Genomic DNA, 18,811 nt, shown 5'->3' with positions numbered 1-18,811 from the left:
GTTATATATAGATACATTATATATTACCTGTATCTATATATTCTATATATCTATTTATATATAGTATATATGTGTTATATATAGTTACATTATATATTATCTATATCTATATATAGTGTATATATGTTATATGTAGATACATTATATATTATCTATATATCTATATATTCTATAACTATATTCAGCTGTTGAATGACTCAACTACAACTCAAGAAAGAATTTATTCTTGGTTCATTGTTGAGTAAACTGAGGCGAAGTAAAGAGATACACACATAAATACACATATACATTCGTGCTGCAGGTTGGGAAGAACTAAAATACTAAATAGTTCTTTTTATTCACAAGTAACATTTTATTCCCATGCATCTAGCATATGAGAATAGAAAAATAACAGAAAAAAAATCTGCAACATTCTTAAGTACAGATATGAGCTAATTGGTTTTACACAGCACATTTTCCAAAATGCATATTAGGGAAATAGTTATGTTGTACAAATATCAACTAAATGGGTGAAGGATAGAAGTGCAGTAAATGGAAGACAGAGATTGACTCACTTTTTCAAAGAGTATTGCTACTGTTAGAGGAATGAATCAGGAGAATATACCAAATTCTACTTTATGAGCAATAGTGCTGCAATGTTGTCTCAGGTTTCCTTGTGGGACCTGTCTTATTGTGAAAACCAACTCATGGGATGTTGTGGGGGAGAAGAAATTACCTTCATAAGTCCTGTTTCATCTATTCAATGGACACTGTTGATATTACTACACTTAGAATTCAACAACTTTCTGGTGACTACAATCAGTATCAATATATTTATTTCAGACCAAAGCACTCTTATTTTCATTTCTGCGAAAAGTAGGTTTGTATACTGCTGGGTCATTCATGATACCTAAAGACACAGAGAATTTAGACCAAATATCCAAGAGGAAGGAAGGCAAGAAGGAATTGATAGGGGGAAGGAAAGAAGGAAGGGAGAACTTATTAAGTTCCTACTATGTGTCGGGCACTATGATGCTAAGCGCTTTATATATCTTCTCTCATTTGGTCCTCAGAATAACCCTGGGAGATAAAGTGCAATGATTACCTCCATTTTACAATTGAGCACACTTAGACAAACAGAGGTTAAAGTGACTTACACAGGGTCATAAAGTTAGCAAGTGACTGAGGCAGGATTTGAACTCAGGTCTTCCTGACTTCAGTCCCAGTGTTCTATCTACCACACCACCTAGTTGCCTCCAAACAGGCAAAGTGGCAAATTGAGAGCTTTCTCCAGAAAAAAAAATAAGTTTTTCTCCCTCTCTTCCACAATTATTATTGCCTGAACCATCTAAATTGTTCTAGTAAAAAAAATGTTAAAGCTTTATTATATTTATATTTTCCTCTATTCCGAATTTCTATTTCATTCTGAGGATCTAGTCTTGTTAGTAGGGCACCACACCTGTAACTTGTAACTTACTCCTATGCTAAACTTTATTATTATTGACAATAATACTCCATGATGTTTTGGTTGCTTGGGTTTTTTTTTTATTTTGTTTTCCCCCAGTATACTGATGAGGGGAGAAGTTGGGACAATAAGGATTTTTCTCTAGCCCTGTCAGAGGACTTCTTCCCACTTAAAGACTAATGCTGTCCGTTTGGAATAGTACTAATGTGTGTTCTCCCTTAAGATAATTGTAACTGTTTTAAAACAAAATGCATTACTGTTTCCTAAATTTCTCCAAGGCCCTAGAAAATTCTAAAATAATGCAAATAAATCCATACCATTTGGAATACATTTCTCTTGATGACTAACTTATAAGATTTTTCCCCACTTTTTTTCCCTGGCTGTTTCCAAGTGTCTTTTCAAGTGTGATCACCCAAAATAGCAACTCCTTTCCCTCCTCCCTGCCCTTATCCTAATTTGACATCTAAACCAATGACTTGAGCTTGAAGAAACAGAGCCGAGATATTTTAACACATGTCTTCATGTATTGACACCAATGGTGATGCTAAATTTGGACAGTAACATTGCTTGCATTGTAGAGACAATGTTATCACTATTAATAATGCTAAGGAGCTTTTAGGTTTAAAGATACTGCATAAACTCCAAGTAGCAGACTCTTATCAAGGTCATTTTTACATACAACACATTTAAACAACTGGAAATTCCACCTGTCTTGTATCATACATCTATGCTTTATTGCCAGATGAATGTGACAGAAGATTTATTTTGAGAAATGTAACGGCATATAAGTGACACTCAGATGCAAGGTATATTTATGATTACATAAAGATTGAGGTTATTAGTACCACCTTGAGTATTCAGAGCAGTATGTAGCAACACAGTCTTTGAGCAATACGCCCATTTATGTCAGCTAAGGCATTTCTTCTATTCCAACAAGGACTGTTTTTAATGATTTATTTTATTTTGGTCCCAAAGAGCTATGAATAAGGGAGAAAGAAAGAGGTGACAGAACTGGGATTTTAGTGTTAAAATGAGGCAGCACAAGTCTGTCTATGACTTTGTAACTCTATGGTTATATATCACTTCTGCTAACTTCCAAATGTAAGTTTTCAGCCTGGCAATGACTACATATACAGTAGAGATGCAGCAATACTAAGGCTAAACTAGGGTGTAAGAACATCAGAGTTCTAGTGGTCAGGAGCCTCCTTAGGCTTCAGTTTTCTCTCCTGTTTAATTAAATGATCATTCATCCCAGAGCTAATTATCTGTAGCCTATAATATAATACATGGTAAAATGGAACAAATACAAAAATATTGAACATATGATAAAAAATTAAAGTTGCTTTATTTCTTTATCATGTTAAGAAATCACCAGTAGAGAAACAAAAATCTTTTGCACTAATACAACAGAAATGATATAAAAGAAATCCATCAGATGAAATGATTTTCACATTTTTAAAAGTCATATAACCCTCATTTAAAAAAATCACAATTTTTTTTTTTTGCTTTTTGGAGGGGAAAGGGCAGGGCAATTGGGGTTAAGTGACTTGACCTAGGTCACGTGGCTAGTAAATGTTAAGTGTCTGAGGCCACATTTGAACTCAGGTCCTTCTGACTCCAGGGCCCATGCTCTATTCACTGCGCCACCTAGCCACCCCAACTCAATCTTTGATTAATGCTTAGCACAGTTCCTGGCACATGGTAGGTACTTAATAAATATTTATTGACTCACTGATAAATTGGCAACTCAAGACATCACCTTCCTGACACCACTGTTTCTCTTCAAGAATGAAGGACAGATAACAAATTGGCCAAGTTGTGATCTTCACTCTATGGCACAAATTTTAACTGCATATTGTAACAAATTCATCTATCCATGTCCACTTACTACAGACATCTTGCCTTATTCCTTGCTACTCCCTCCCCTCTTTATCTATAATAATAATAATCCCATTCAAGCCTCCCTTTCTGGATGTGTTCATTGATTCAATTTGGAAATTCACCACGGGGGTGAACATGATTGGAGAGTGAGAGCAAACCAATCTAAATAATTATATCTATTTTCCTCTTGTCACATATTTCAGATTCATCCAACCTGGAGGAGGGTATATGGGTAACATTAGAGTAAGATGTCCCAAGATTCCATAGCTGGTAGACACGAGTGGATGGATCTGTTTCCAAGTGAAGTCATGGCCATATCTACAAACCTTCCTCCCCCTTTTCTGCCATCCTCCTCCATTCAAACAGACTTTCCATCTCTTACTACGGAAACAAAATTTAAATCATTTCTACCATCACTTCTGGAGAAGGGCATGACTAAAGACTACCCTATCGCCCTACTAATTATTCTTATGAATCTCCAGACAAAAAATCCCTTCTTTGGTCACAACTCCCTTACATATAAAGGGAGAAAAAACGAGTGCTTGATAATCAAGAAAAAAAAATACCATCACAGAACTCGGATAAAAAAGGAATTAAATTTAGGGGTCACTTAGTACAATATCTTCATTTTAAACTGATGCCCAGAGAAAGAAAGGGAATTGTCCAAGACCTCCTTGGGTATCATTTTTCTAGATAGTTACAAATGACCATATGCTTTATACATACAAAATTCTGTGTTTCCTGATGGTATTTTTTTTATAATGATGACATTATATAGATGAAACTCTAATTAGAAAAGTGTGGATAGGTCTTTTCATAGAAAACATGTCATTATACCACTCTGCTGTTCAATAGTTTTCAATTCCCATGACCCATTCAACTATGTCTCTTCTTGGGAGATTCTATTACAATGTAATTGATTTTTCCCCTTGGTCTAAAATTCCCTTTGCTAGATTCCATTGGATTACTTCCCTTGGGCCACTCTGAGCAATTACTCTCCTTGTTGTTTATACTGTTAAAATATCAATACATTTCATCTCGGAAATAGTGATGCAATTGTATGACAGCATTCTTTCCGGCTATGGACCTACCTTATGAGTATCTCAGAGAGAGGGGAACTCATGTGCTTCCATTAAAAACCATCTTAGCCATTAAAAGTCATAAAAAACCCCACAAAACTATATGTTGTCCAGTGATCAAAGTCAAAAAGAAAAAATAGTACTATCAAAAAATAAGGATAAAAAGTAACTCAACACGGGGCGGCCAGGTAGCACAGCGAGTAAGAGCACCGGCTCCAGTGTTGAGAAGACCTGGAGATCGAATCCTGGGCTCAGACACTTAGCACCCACCCAGAAACACCTGGCCGTGTAACCTTGAGCAAGTTAATTAACCCCAATTGCTTAGGGGCAGCCAGGTGGCTCAGCGAGAAAGAGCACCGGCTCCAGTGTCGGGATGACCTGGATCAAATCTGGGCTCAGATACTCAGCACCACACCCAGAAATAATAACTGGCCGTGTAACCTTGAGCAAGTTACTTAACCCCGATTGCTTAATAAAAAAAAAAAAGTAACTCAACATTCTGCCACTAATCTTTGATTAAGATTGGATAAGGCTAGTTTTATAGGAAAACATGGTCTTTTGGCCAATATTGGATGTTTCACACCGAAATTCTGCACACAAAGGTAGTCTTACCTATATGTAAAGCAGATGCAAAATAGGACCAGCCATCCTGGTTAGGAGAAAGTCCCCCAAATTATGTTCCAGTTTTCAAGTCAATGCCTGAAATTCCACCATAAAATTCCATTTCTTTGAAACTTCTTGAAATAAACATTTCATCAGTATAGGTAACCTATCAATTATATCTTGCAACATATGCATTTCAGATACTTTTCTAACAGCTGGGAGTGTTGCTTGTTTTGTTTTGTTTCTTTTTCTAAAATTTTACAAGGACAGAAGAGGAAGCTATTGGGTGCCTAAGAAGAGTAGATAGAAAGGAGGCCTCAGACATGTCATGAAGAACGATAAAAACCTAGAGCTATATGACTTGGACTACTAAAGCCAAGCTTCACCTATTTACAATACTGTCAAAGGCTGGTGATGCTTTCAAGTCTAATGAATCTGTTAAATTATATGCAAGGCCATATTAAAGTACATTTTAAAATAAGTATACTATACCAGCCTAGCTCAAATGGCTTCTGGTATGCTGCTATTTTATTTTATTCTTATTGTATCATTGTATACCAGGGCAGCCATTCTGGAACTTTATTGGCTGTCAAGGATTTCATTTGCTATAATAATGGAAATAGTATTTTCATGGAGGCAGAAGCAATGTATCAGGTTGCCTTGTCTGTCTACCTGCCACTGTATCACAACAATCTTAGTATATTTTCAGTGCTCATTCCATGCAATTCATAATCTAACAGATGGAACCATTAAGAAAGTGTCCCTGGTAGTCAGTCTCTTTGAAAATGAGAGCAAAGAAATTGTGAATAAAATTAAGTTGACTGGAATAAAACACGGAGCTTATATCCTTATTCCTTCCAGGACACTGACAACCAGTGACAAATTTCCAGCAGATAGAATCCTATGGAACATTCACACTAACATTTTACAACAACATAAACTGAGATTGTAAGATACTGTGATAAATTGCTACCTTCTCACTGCAGGCTGCATTCTCCTTTCTCTGGGTACATGTATCACCCCTATTACCAACCAGCATCAAAAGGAGAATTATATACTTCTTTGTCAGCAGCTGCAGAAACTTTGTAGGTTTTCCAAAACTGGATTCAAATCTTGGGGGAGACAAAAAACACGTGTAATACCATAGACATCACAAACAGGTCCCAATTACTGTGAATGATGAATCCTCTAAAATGGGTGCTTATATTTGAATTCATAGTTTTTGAAATTATAGTTATGTAAAATACAGTCACTGGTTTCAGCCCAAAAGGAAATATGCAGTGTGAATTCAAATACATGTGACCACTTCAGTAGATTCATTATTCGCACTAAGTGGGACCCCAGCTGTGCCATCACAGAGAAAGAAAACTATTCCATGGAAGGAAAAATAAAGTTCTAAGCATTGACAGAAAACTGTTAATAAGGTTAAAATGATCAAGTATTAGTGCAATGAAAAGGTTGCATTTTTTTTTCCTGTTTGGGGAATTATGTTCAATGTGACAAGGTTATCGTTATAATTAGGAGAGTAATTAAAGTAACAGAGTAATTGGTATTCTGCATTTTTTCCTAGTCACAGAGTTCTAATTGCAGAAAAGAACAGAGAGTAAAACACTTCTTATTTTTAATTCCCCCAAAGAATTACACAGCCCCTGAGCAAGCAGGCTGGTGGCAATCACACATGGCACCTCTCAATTTTCATAATCAAAATTGATTTGTGTATGTTACAAGTAATTCATTATATAGCTTGAATTCTATCCATGAAGATTTGCTTTCACCTACAGTCATTCTTCCTTATGCTATTTTACTTTTAATTCTGATGGATTGAGGCATTTTTTCACCCATATGTCTCCTGATTCCAGCCAATGAATTGGTACTTTGGTATCCAGTGGCTGAAACTAGGAAAAATGAAATCTTCTTGCCCAAATGAGCTTCTTAAGAGACCTTTGGGGCTTTGAGAAAGACAGATGAGAAAGATAATTCCATATTCCCTTGGAGGGGTATTCGGTTATTCTAGCTAAGCCTAGAGAACAATTCCCCCCCCCCCATCTCTAGGGCATATCTCATATCTAGTAAGAGCCTTGACTTCAAAACCAAAACACCTTGAGCCTTCAATCTCTTAAACTGACTAGCTAGGTTACCTTAAACAAATTAGTCTGTATAGTTCTTGAAATAAGGATAAGACACCTGACCTGCCCAATTAGCAAGGTTTTACAAAAATGAAACAAGGTCAGAAATGTGAAAGTACATTGAGAAGCACAAAGTGCTTATGAGTTCAAAGTATTAAAGAGAAATATAGCTTTCATCTTAAGATTAAACCTGAATTTAAATCCTTCCTGAGACACTAGCTATATTACCCTGGGCAAGTCATTTGACATGACTACTTCAGTTTCCTCATTTTTAAAATGGGGAAAATAATATTACTTACTGCTCAGTGTTGTTCTGAGAACCATAAAATGCTATATAAGAGATATTATTATAATTATCAATTAAAATATTTTATCATACTCCAAGAACCATAAAACACTTGAAATGTCCCTGAAAATGTCCTCTACTCCCCAATTCCAGATCATATTTACATAGGATTCTACCAATTAACCTCAATTATATTCTCCTACCAATATGCATAGTATCTGCGGCAGTGTGGGCATACATCTAAAGTCCCATGTAAAGCACACATGAGGAAAAAAGGTGGTCAAGACAACTCACAGTTCTGTAATTAAAGACTTTGGCGTCCTCTTTCTACCTCAGGAACTACATATGCTTCCATATTACTACTGTTAAACTAAGCTGATCTAGTCTGCGCTTGACTGACACCTTAATGGCCAGACTAAGGCCAATCTCAGTCAGATCAGTCAGTTGAGTGGGTAGTTGTTCTTAATTTCTACTCCCAAGCTATTCACTCTACTCAGCAGGACTAGCTTTAGGGTTAGCTGATACCTTCTCCTGAAGTGCCATTATGCTCTTTTATAAAAAGGCAACAACTGTTATCCTAAAGTTGGCAAAAATTCCAACTCTGTTCCTTTGCAGGATTCTTCTTCCCACCTCTCATCAATTGGTGGTAAGGCAGAGAAGTATCTTCTGAAAATCACAATACAGAACAGTATATTCTTTGTACTCTTTCTTCTTATTCTCAGTAGCAAGTCTAATAATAGAGAGCAGAGTTATTTCTCTATTTCTCCTTTGTATTCACCTTCTTAGCAATAGGTAGCATTAGAAAACACACCAGTCTCTTATTGGCCAACCAATCTGCTTGGCAACAAGTGACATTGAAGAGAGGTAAGCTCTCTCTGACAAAATTCTTCCATTTTCCTCCACTCTCATCTTCTAACCTTTCTTGGTTTAGCACCTGGGTCTTTTCTATAAATGACCCTACGGTTACTTAGAAACCATATTTTCATTTTATGCCTATGATCAGGTAAATTGCATTTATATCATAATGCTAGCATTGTTCTAGTATCCATATTCATTTCTCTAGTTATGAACCAAAAAAGTTCTCTGATTCTTCACTTATTCACATGCAATCACTGAAGCACATGTGTAACGACATTCTTAAGCTTATTTGTTCAAATGAGCAATTATTATCTCCGAACTGAACTTTTGAGTTGAACAACTTGCTCATGGCTCCCCTTGGAATTCTGAAACATAGTTATTCCCCAGTGTAGCAGCAAGCACCCCAGCATCCCCAGGGTGTCCGCCACCACAGGTTCTTGGATCTGCTTTGATAAAGGAAAGCAACTCAAAATGGATTAACAAGCTTACTTTAATCAGTCAAATATGTATCGTTTACCTAGTTCAGGGGAAAAAGGTCAGCACCCTGAACTTCAAAGTATACAGACAGAATTATCAAGACAAAAACAGATCAAGTAGACAGATTTCCAAACTGTCCAACCATTACATCCATACCAAACAACATCTGGGTTTCAAAGTCGGGGGGCTCTGGACAACGGCTTTCCAGAGTTTCATCTGATCAAATCACAGAACACTTCTCAAAGTGAGCCCCAAAACAAAGCTACACATCAGGGCTTTATATAGCCTTCTCCTGGCTCAGAGAATGTAACAACCTTATTGACCCACTGGCCAATCAAAAAGTATCTACTGAAAAACAAGCCTCCCACCCCAGGCTCCAGGTGCACTTTAGCCTAGGGGCAGGGAAGATCTTTAAAATTTACATTACCATTACAACCAGCCAAATTATTATTGTTTGTTGTTAATGTTACTGATCAAATGAATAATAATTACTATTTATATAGTACTTTAAGGTTTTTCAAAGTTCATGAATTGTCAAGGCAGATGTAACATCAATCGTTTCAGAATCTGAAACAGCTGTCTCTCGTACACAAATAAACTGCTGTCAAGGGTCTTCACATATAGTAAACACACATGTGTGCATGTGTATGAATACATGTATACATGTGTATGCATGCATGTATGTGTAGACAGACTGATCAATCCAGGTCTGGAGAGTCTTCTACTACAAATCACAAAGAGCCTCCTGGAGAGTCACCTGAGGCACTGTGGGGGACAACAGTCCTAAAATCAGAATATGTTAGAGTCAGTACTTAAAACTGCATTTTCCTGACTCTGGGATCAACCTTCTACCCAATATTATTACACTGCTATAAAAAATGTAAATTATTATTGGATTAACCATTATTTAATCTAGCTCTCAGAGTAATCAGCTGCTACATTTCTGACTGTATTACTTCTAAAAGGTAATATGTCAGGAGTCATATCACAGCCATCACTGTAAAGAAACAGTATGCTCAATGTGTGTGTTCCGAAAGAATATGAAAAACAAAATGTTGATTTAATGAGTCAAGTATGAGAAAAAGAAATATCTGATGAATAAACACCCTGATGCTTTGGCTCCTTTTCAGATGAAAAATTGCTTCTTCCCCCTTTCTATTGTAAGGTGATTTTAAACTGAAAGCATTAGATAGTAGGGTGCCCTATAATTAACGCTTCAAACAGAAAATGATTGAAGAAACACTGAAAGAGACTTCTCCTTTGAAACTGCATTTCAATTCTTCCCATGTCTCCAAAAGAAAAATGCTTTTGACAGTCTATATTTTACCACTGTTTCATTTAATAATGCATATTGACATTTATCCAGAGAGATTGGCCTCTGCTCTATGCCTCATTTTAAAACATCCAAGCAGCTGCCCATTCTCATGACTCTGATTATTTCGCCCTCATTTTTGGTTATACTGGATTTTGCTCACTTTTTATGATAAAAAAGATATAATGGGGCAGGATAAAAAGGATTTCAAGGAGAAGATACTTCTGTATTTTCTTTTTGAGGTTAAGAGGATGTCATGTGGTTCCCTCTCACCTCTTCCAAGATAATACATTCATATTTTATATATTCTGGATTGGAAAGATAAAATATAAGAAGCATAAACACAGTTTTGCTGGAGTGCATCATTCTTGAGTCTTAAATATTACTAAGGAGGTTGTCTATGATTATACTTTTTGTAATTAAAGTACCTTGGATGAAGTCTGAGCTAACATCAAATTTACATAATCACAAACTGTCAAGTATGGAGATTGACATTATATACAAAATTAATTGTAAGGTGGTCTCTACAGGGACATCACATTACCTTGTTGTACCATCAGAAGGAGCTCCTATATGAAATTAGGTTTTGTTTTGTTTTTTTACAAAATACTGCTAAATGTGCCTTGCATGCCACATTTTAGTCTTTGAGGAAATATCTGACTGAATCCATTAATCTACCCATTCACCTAACAAATACTCAGAGAAATTACAATATTCAATGAAAATGTTACAGAAAAGACTGAAGAAAGTAAATTCCTGGTGAAATCAGCCAATTTTCCTACCACAGGCCACAAATCTCTCAAGCGTAGCCTGAACCAGATTAAAATAGAACTGAAAATGTTTAACAAAATGTATGTGTGTATATATAAGCATATTTATATAAATATACATATGTATGTGTGTCTGTGTGTATATGTATATATATGTGTGTGTGTGTACGTATGTGTATACAACACAATATAGATAATGTTTAATTTGTGTTTTCCAAATCAATATTTGGCCTGCAAGGATCCGTTTCCTTTTGAGTTTGGCACAACCTATATAGAGGGTGTTCAAAAAGTAATTTTGTAACAATAAGGAAAAATGGATCATTCAAAGTACAGAATACATAATTCTGTTTGTAGTATCTAACTTCAGTACACTTCCATGTCACAGCTTATAGTGAACCTGCTATGAACATTTTCAGAGCATAGTGAGCTCTGTTAAGAACTTAGCTGCCATACCCTGTGTGGCATACACATTTATTGTTATTTAATAATCATAGTGATCATGATAATATATTCAGTAAGTGCAACAGAAAATGGTGATAACAATCACCATCATCTATTGCTCCTTTGAGTATAAGGTCATTTACCTGTTTGTCTCTCTTGACTTTAGTCATTTTTATTATTGCCTTACCTGAGATGGAAAATTCTGCTTTGAAAGTTACCTGAAGAACACTAGATTTTGTTCTATCACCTATTTTTTTCTCTGTATTCCTACGTTTTAAATGTGATTTCGTATGCAGCAATTTTTTTAGTTTTTGTTTTCTTATCCATCCCTTTATTCTCTTCCATGATGAACTTAACCAGTTCACCTTATAGGTTTCAATTGGTAAACTCATGTTTTCTTCCATTGAATATATACCATCTGTATACAGAAATATATACATAAATGTACATATATATTTATGTGTATATGAATTTAGCTGTTAAGCCAATGCTTATTTGGTACAGTTTTATATGCTTACTCTAACTGAACATAGTCTGAACATTTCCCATTTCTTCCTATTCTCAAGCTTCTTGAGTTTTGTTTTTTCCTTTCCCAGGTCAGATAAGAATGTGGTACCTCGTCATCCCTTCAACCTCATCTCATCTTTTCCTTTTCTTTTTTGGAGTGGGGACGGCAGGGCAATTGAGGTTACATGGCTTGCCCACACGGCTAGTAAGTGTCTGAGGCCAGATTTGAACTCAGGTCCTCCTGACTCCAGGGCCAGTGCTCTATTCACTGTGCCATGTAGCTGTCCCTCATCTTTTCTTTTATTTCAATGATATTAATTTGCAACATCCGTTTCCCAAAAGCATTCTTTCCATTCCATTCCCTTTCTTACTCTTTACATCTTTCTAGGATTCTGTATAATATGTTCCCAGGAATACTAATTCTTAATGGATGCAGCAGGTCGCAAAGGGAAGAATCCTCTTTGTTTTCTTTTCTTTTTACTTATCCCTTTTGATATCATATCATCCCTTCCTTTGGACCCATGACCCCTGTTTGATCTTTTATGAGCCATGCTTTCCCAGGGATTCAAGCATTTCTTTGTTCAAAGGTGAAGTTAGTACCAAGATGCAGGACATCTTCTTATGGAAGCTGACTTCCTGACAGGTTACATCAGCACATTTGTTATAAGACCCTTGTTTCATAACCTCCTGCCTCTGTAAAGTCCCTTCATGATGCTAAAAGATTGTTCTCTTGCATACTGTACCCAAAATCACACTCTTCCCTCTTTATGGAAGAAATGAGTACAGACTTACTCCAAGAAAAACTAGCTGGGTAATCTGTTATATAATTCCTTCCTCTTGACCTTAAATTTACTTAGGTAAGCTTTCTAAGAAGCTTATCAGAATACCCCACCAAAAAAAGCAGGTAATCTTGATAACTATAAAGGTTCCATTTGGGTTAAGGCTGAGCTTGAGGTCAAGTGTTGTAAATTATATTAAAAATCTCTTGTGTGAAGCCCCATGTGACTTCTCAGACTTGGGAAACTACCCCATTTCAACTACTACTGCCTACCTATGTCGCTTGTACCTGTGGGCCTACAGAAGATCTAGGAAGTTGCATTATAATCAGGCACTGAGAGGCCATCAGGAAAAGCTCCATACTCTTGCTTGACTGAATAGTAGCATTAGAAGTTTCATGTCTGTTTCATGACTTGAGCACTAGAAAAAGATCCCAGCATAATTGATGATTGCAGTGATAAAGTCCCTAAAATAATGTCAACTGAACTCTGGAGAAAAAATAAGAATGAAGCAATATTTTCTATACTCCCCCCCCTCCCAGTTCCAAGATGGACAGATACGTAACCCTGGAATCTAGTAGCCTAAGAACTCTTTATGCTTCTCAGACATTTCACTCAGGGAAGCAAAGACATCCTAGAATGTCCAAGGACTTAGCTTGTTAGATTAAAAAGGAAATTAAGATGGACAGGAAGAATTCCCCCTGGCACACAGTGCTTTGGTTGCTTTAAACTAAATAGGAGCAGCAAGCTAAACTATAAAGTTACTGCACAAATCAGTTAAAACAGGTGCCTAGGAAACAAATTAAGGTGTTGAAACCCCCTCCTCACCATATGATACTTTAACATTGCCTCTTCCATTTTTTTTTTTTTTGGCCACCGCTGAGCCTGAGAGGAAGAAGTGGCCAGGAGCAAGCCCAAAATACTAGTAAGAGTTTAGAAAACAGAATCCAGTAGACAGTTGCAGTAAACAGACATCAGCCCTGGAGTCAGAAGGACCTGAGTTCAAATGTAACCTCAGACACCTACTAACTGTGTGACCCTGGGCACTTCATTCAACACTGTTTCCTTCAGTTTCCTCATCTGTAAAATGAACTGGAGAAGGAAATGGCAAACCACTCCAGTATCTTTGCCCAGAAAATCCCAAACAGGGTCATGAAGAGTTGGCTGTGACTAATCAACAAAACCACAATAACAAAAACAGAACTTCAATCTCTCAAAAGACAGAATATTTTTTCTTCACAAAAATCCTTCAAATTTAGTGCTAGGAACATGAGATGCGAAAAAAAACTATCTTTTTAGTTCTTTCCTCCTAACAAGTAGAGAAAGTTGTAAGACAATGAGTCCCAGGAAAGTTAGCAATCATTTTGTCTTTTTGTTTTGTTTTATTGTATGAATGAGTGAATGCTGGCAGTTATCCTCTCTAATTTTTTAAAGTGTTTCTGTTTAAATGTGATGAATCTGTTTAATTCCTAATAAAATTAAAATCAATTTATGAAGAAATGGGAGTTTTCCAGTAATGAAACTTCCTCCTACTTAGTTGGAAATGTAGCCCATTTTGAGATTTTTGTTTTCCTTTTGATTTGACCATCCAGAAGAAGGAGAGAAGGCAACAGAAAAAAAAAATCAACAAGATTCACTTTCTATTGTTTCTATTTTTTAAAGGCTATGTTCATGACTCCACCAAAATGGGGGGGGGGGGGGAGGCAAGACAAGATTTTTAATAAAAAAAAACATTTGATGGATTTATTGTGAATTATAATGAAAACAAGATAAATTTTTTATGTGACTAAATTATATTCTGATTTTAGTTCAAACTTTCCCTGGATGGAATTGATATTTGAAAAATTCAGCTATTTTAGCATCTGGAGCACATTTTCTTAAGCACATTCTATTTTTATTCTGTTCCACGCACATGTACCTTATCTGTCTCTATGTATATCTCTGTCGCTCCCAATACTATAAGTGCCTGCAAGCACAGGAATGGAAATCATTAGATATAGTTCATCCTTAAGCCCTTTACTGACTGTAATTACTTACCTTCTACGTGATGGAAACACGTTATTGTCTTAGAAGTATATCCCTGTTCTGAAGTTAGAGCTCTTAGAATGTTGAGGGTATTTTATTGTGTGCACTCTTGCTATCTCTCTCTCAAAGCAACTGTGATATAATATGATTTATTATTAGAAGCTGTTTTAAGTCAAACACTTTATGCAACTAGGTGTTCAGTTGAGCTCATTTTCGTCTTACTTAATATTGTCCTATATTTTATACAATTTCATTCATTCTAGTCATTTCAGTCATGTCCCCTTTGAGGTTTTCTTGGCAAAGATATTAGAGTAGTTTCCCATTTCCTTCTCTAGCTCATTTCATAGATGAGGAAATTGAGGCAAATGGAATTGAGGGACTTGCCCAGGTTCTCTCAGCTAGTAGGTATCTAAGGACTCATTTGAACTCAGGTCTTGCCCACTTCAGGCCTGGCACTCTATTTACTATGCTACCTAGCTTCCCATTTTATACAATACGTTGCCTGAATTGAAGCAATTTTTATTTCCTGATTACTTAAAAGCTTCTTCTCCAGTGGTTACTATATTAGGAACTCTATCTATGAATCCAAGTCAGACTCATATTGAAATAATCTTACTGCCACAGTCACCACGCTGAGACCACTGACAAGGAAGAAAGACTTTAGTGATTTTATGCATAATTTCATAGATGCTATAATCCTGAACTATCCTACCAAAAGTAACACATTCATACAGAAATAATATATTTTTCCAGGACATGCTATACCATTTTTCTCTATACTGGTTTATCAGGATTAATTTGGTTTTGGTAAAAAGGTTGAAGGAGGCCCTGGGGAGTCTGAATTTTGAGTGCAAAAGGGTTTCTGTCTGAGCACAAAGTCTGTTCAACAGAGTCAATAGCTACATACACCAGTGATAGCAGAGGATGAGTCAATATTTTCCCCCCAGTTAGAAAAATAAAGTGCCATCTTCTCTCCTATAGATCATCTTAAGAGAACTCTATGATTTGTTTATGTACTGGCAACTGTATTACCATTATACATTTAAACCACACAATTATGTAAAATCAAAACCCTTTCAAAGAATAAGATTTTCTTTCTGCTGTTATCAAGCCATCCCTTCCATAAGCCCAATATGAAAAGAACATCCCAAGAGGGATGAGAGCACTGAACTTCATACAACATGGTAAAATTTCCATGTTTGTGTTAGTCCTGATATTTATTTGCTTGAATTATTTTACACTGTCACTACTAATAAGCATATACCTGGCTTTTGAGGCATTCATGTCCAAGGGTGAAGGACTCTATGTAGTAAGGTGAGGGAGGACCTTAGGGTCACTTTCTTCACCACTCACTCTCCCCTTGGACCACATACCACTGCCACTTTCTCCCAACCCCCAAAATGTTTTTGTTGGCCATTCTTTTCAGTTCTAGTTAGAGGGAGTAAAGTTTCTGATTAGGCCAGGGAGCACAAGCCATGGGAATCTGAAAGTCTAAGAATATAGAGATGTTGCAACCAGACCAGCAGTGATGCCCTGAGGAGACTCCAACCCAGGAGAAGTTTTGAATGTAAACTTGGTGGGACAGTAACTGAGATAAAGCTATTAACCTAATCCTCCCTCTTCTCTCATTCTAGCCACTGAAGTAGTATAGAGGAAAATGTCTATATGTTTACTTTTATGATATCTTTGAGATTAAATTAATTTTTTAAAAAAGAACGTACTTATTTAGTTACCTTTCTCATGTAGGAATAAAAACCAAATGAGAGACATGCCTAGAACAAAATAACAACATGTTTAAACTTCCCATTTTGGAGTCATATGTCTTTTCCATTCTTATTATCTGCTCTCCTTATTAGAACTCTAATAAATTTCCATAGTTGTCTCAATTTAGTATTGGTTTTGTACCATGGTGACCTATTTACCTCTGCCATGTATTGTGCTACAACTGAAAACCACTTCCAATACCTGCTGATAGTCAACTTAACTTGAAAATACTTGAACCCTGTCTTAATTGTAAGCAGTGGACCTTGCTGCATGAAGTAGAACCACCTGGGCCTATAAATATGTCTTGCTTATTGCTCATGACCTCACGTTGATCCTGGTAAACAGGTTCATGCGGATGAAATCAGCAACCTAACATGCACAGGGAAAATGCCAGAGGGCCACCTACTGCAGTGCTCTGAGTAGCAAATTAAAATTTTAAATGAGTTCCTGGTGGATGTAATTTTCTGGGAAAGAAAGAAAAACAATTCTGCAAAAAAGTGATTGAGATCCATTCCCCATTACACTGTTTCTTCCCTTGGAAAAAGAACATTTCCCACCTGTTAGACCATGGGTCAAATATGCTTGAATAATGGAAAAATAATCCATCAAATGATTGTCTCCAAAATTTTAGACCTTTACCCAAAATTAAGCAGAGTGGAGGGAGTTTTGATATAGTATACTTACGAAAAGTCAATCAGTAAACATTCAGACCTAAAGGTCATAGAACAATTCACTACTGTTATTAACAATAGTCCTCTCCCTCTTTCACAGTTAATTCCTTCTGACTAACTGAAGAAGACATCTAAGTGCTTTGTGATGAATCTCCCTTGTGATCACTACACAAATCAAATCCACAAATGATGCCATGTAAGAAAAGTTAATTGTGAAAAAAAAATCAGTCAAATTGGCATAGAACCTTCTTGCCACCAAAGTCCTTGGTACTGTTAAATTGTTTAACGGCAGAAACTGATACTGTTTTATTAGTGGAAATAGCATGAAAGAAGAGGTATTACCATAAGCTTTGCAACCGTGCTCTAAGAATCATAGAACCTTTCCATCTGACTTACAGCTGAAATATTCCAGATGTATTGTCTCTGTTAGAATGTGAATCCTCAAAGTACATACTGTTTGTATCACTCATGCTCAGGACAGTGCTTTACATGTAGCTAATTTTTAATAAATTGTTATTTTATTCATTCATACATTCTTTCATTTATAGTAAAACTCACAGATTATACCAGGTTATTTTACAGCTCTCTACTTTCCGGGGTCAACCAATTCACAAAACCCAGGAAGAATTTGATATAACCATTGGTGTGGCAATGACATATTTTTCTTAACTTGTACCCTACAGCGCTCTAACATATCAGAATATTAGTGATATTATTCTGGACATGATACAGTGCATCTGATACAGCATTTGTAAATCTGGTGACTGTAACACAAGAGTTAGTTCGGAGGGGGGGTTGAATTACCAAAGTAACAGAAGAAATGAGAAGCATTTCTGGAGGTCAATATGTACCACTACAACTACCCTATGCCTATTCAATAAAAGATACTAATTTGGGATTAACAATGAGCGCTAATCTCTGACCAAAGGGTAGATTGAGAAGGGAGTAGGTGACCCCATTATATGACCTTCTTCTATCGGCATTAAATTTACATAGGTAAGCACTCTAGCAAAGCTCTTTAGAACAACCCAAACCACAAAATATTTAGCTATCCCCAATAACTAAAACAACTGCATCCAGACAGGCTTGGCTTTAGGATATGTAATATAAATCACGTAAAGAAACATTGTGAGAAACCCCCAGTGAATTTCCAGATTTGCTAAGACCCCACCTTGGGTGAGCTACTTTATGTAGGTCTGTTTGTACGATTTTCTAAAATAAAATGAAATAACCAATGACTCCCTTACCTCACATTCATGTCTTTGTCTAGCCTAGCCGCATGAAAACAAACATTTTATTTTCCAGTCTTTTATTATTATCTGGCAGAATTTAACTTCCTGATGGTTTGGTCAGTTTACATTTTTAAAACCCTACTCACCTATGGGTTTATTTTAGAGGAATGATTCAAAGTCTTCTCTTAATTAATCCTTTTTTAAAAAAAATCAGTTTTTCAGGATGTTATTTGGGAATGAATCATCTTTGTTCCTCATAATATCATGATCCAATTTTCCCTTGGATCTCTCATTAACCAAAGAATATTCCCATGCTATTTTTTAATCGAATCTTAGAATTGGAAGTATTTGTTTTCTTACTGGCTATATTTTTTTCTTTGATAATGTAATTTTGAAGTTACTAAGATGATTTTTATAAGTTAAACTGGGAGTTTCTTGGTGTTCTAGGGAGTGTTCTCTCTGAATCTCTTCTTAGCCTTCTTTCAATATTTCTGGGCCATTTTTCTAAATGATTCTGGGATTTTTTTTATAATGCCTTAGATTATATCTTTGCATCCTA

At 36.1% G+C, this 18,811-nt stretch overlaps 1 protein-coding gene across 9 annotated transcripts in view; it reads right to left on the bottom strand.

Annotated features, from left to right (window-relative positions):
* Window positions 1-18,811, bottom strand: part of FLRT2 (fibronectin leucine rich transmembrane protein 2) — a 123,991-nt gene that overhangs the window by 73,554 nt on the left and 31,626 nt on the right. The window lies entirely within an intron of this gene.

Source organism: Petaurus breviceps, unplaced genomic scaffold (genome assembly GCF_028583685.1).
Source record: "Petaurus breviceps papuanus isolate PSGF00001 unplaced genomic scaffold, PetGlider_PUasm1.0 189, whole genome shotgun sequence".
Lineage (NCBI taxonomy): Eukaryota > Metazoa > Chordata > Mammalia > Diprotodontia > Petauridae > Petaurus > Petaurus breviceps.
This window is presented reverse-complemented; position numbering and strand designations above follow the sequence as displayed.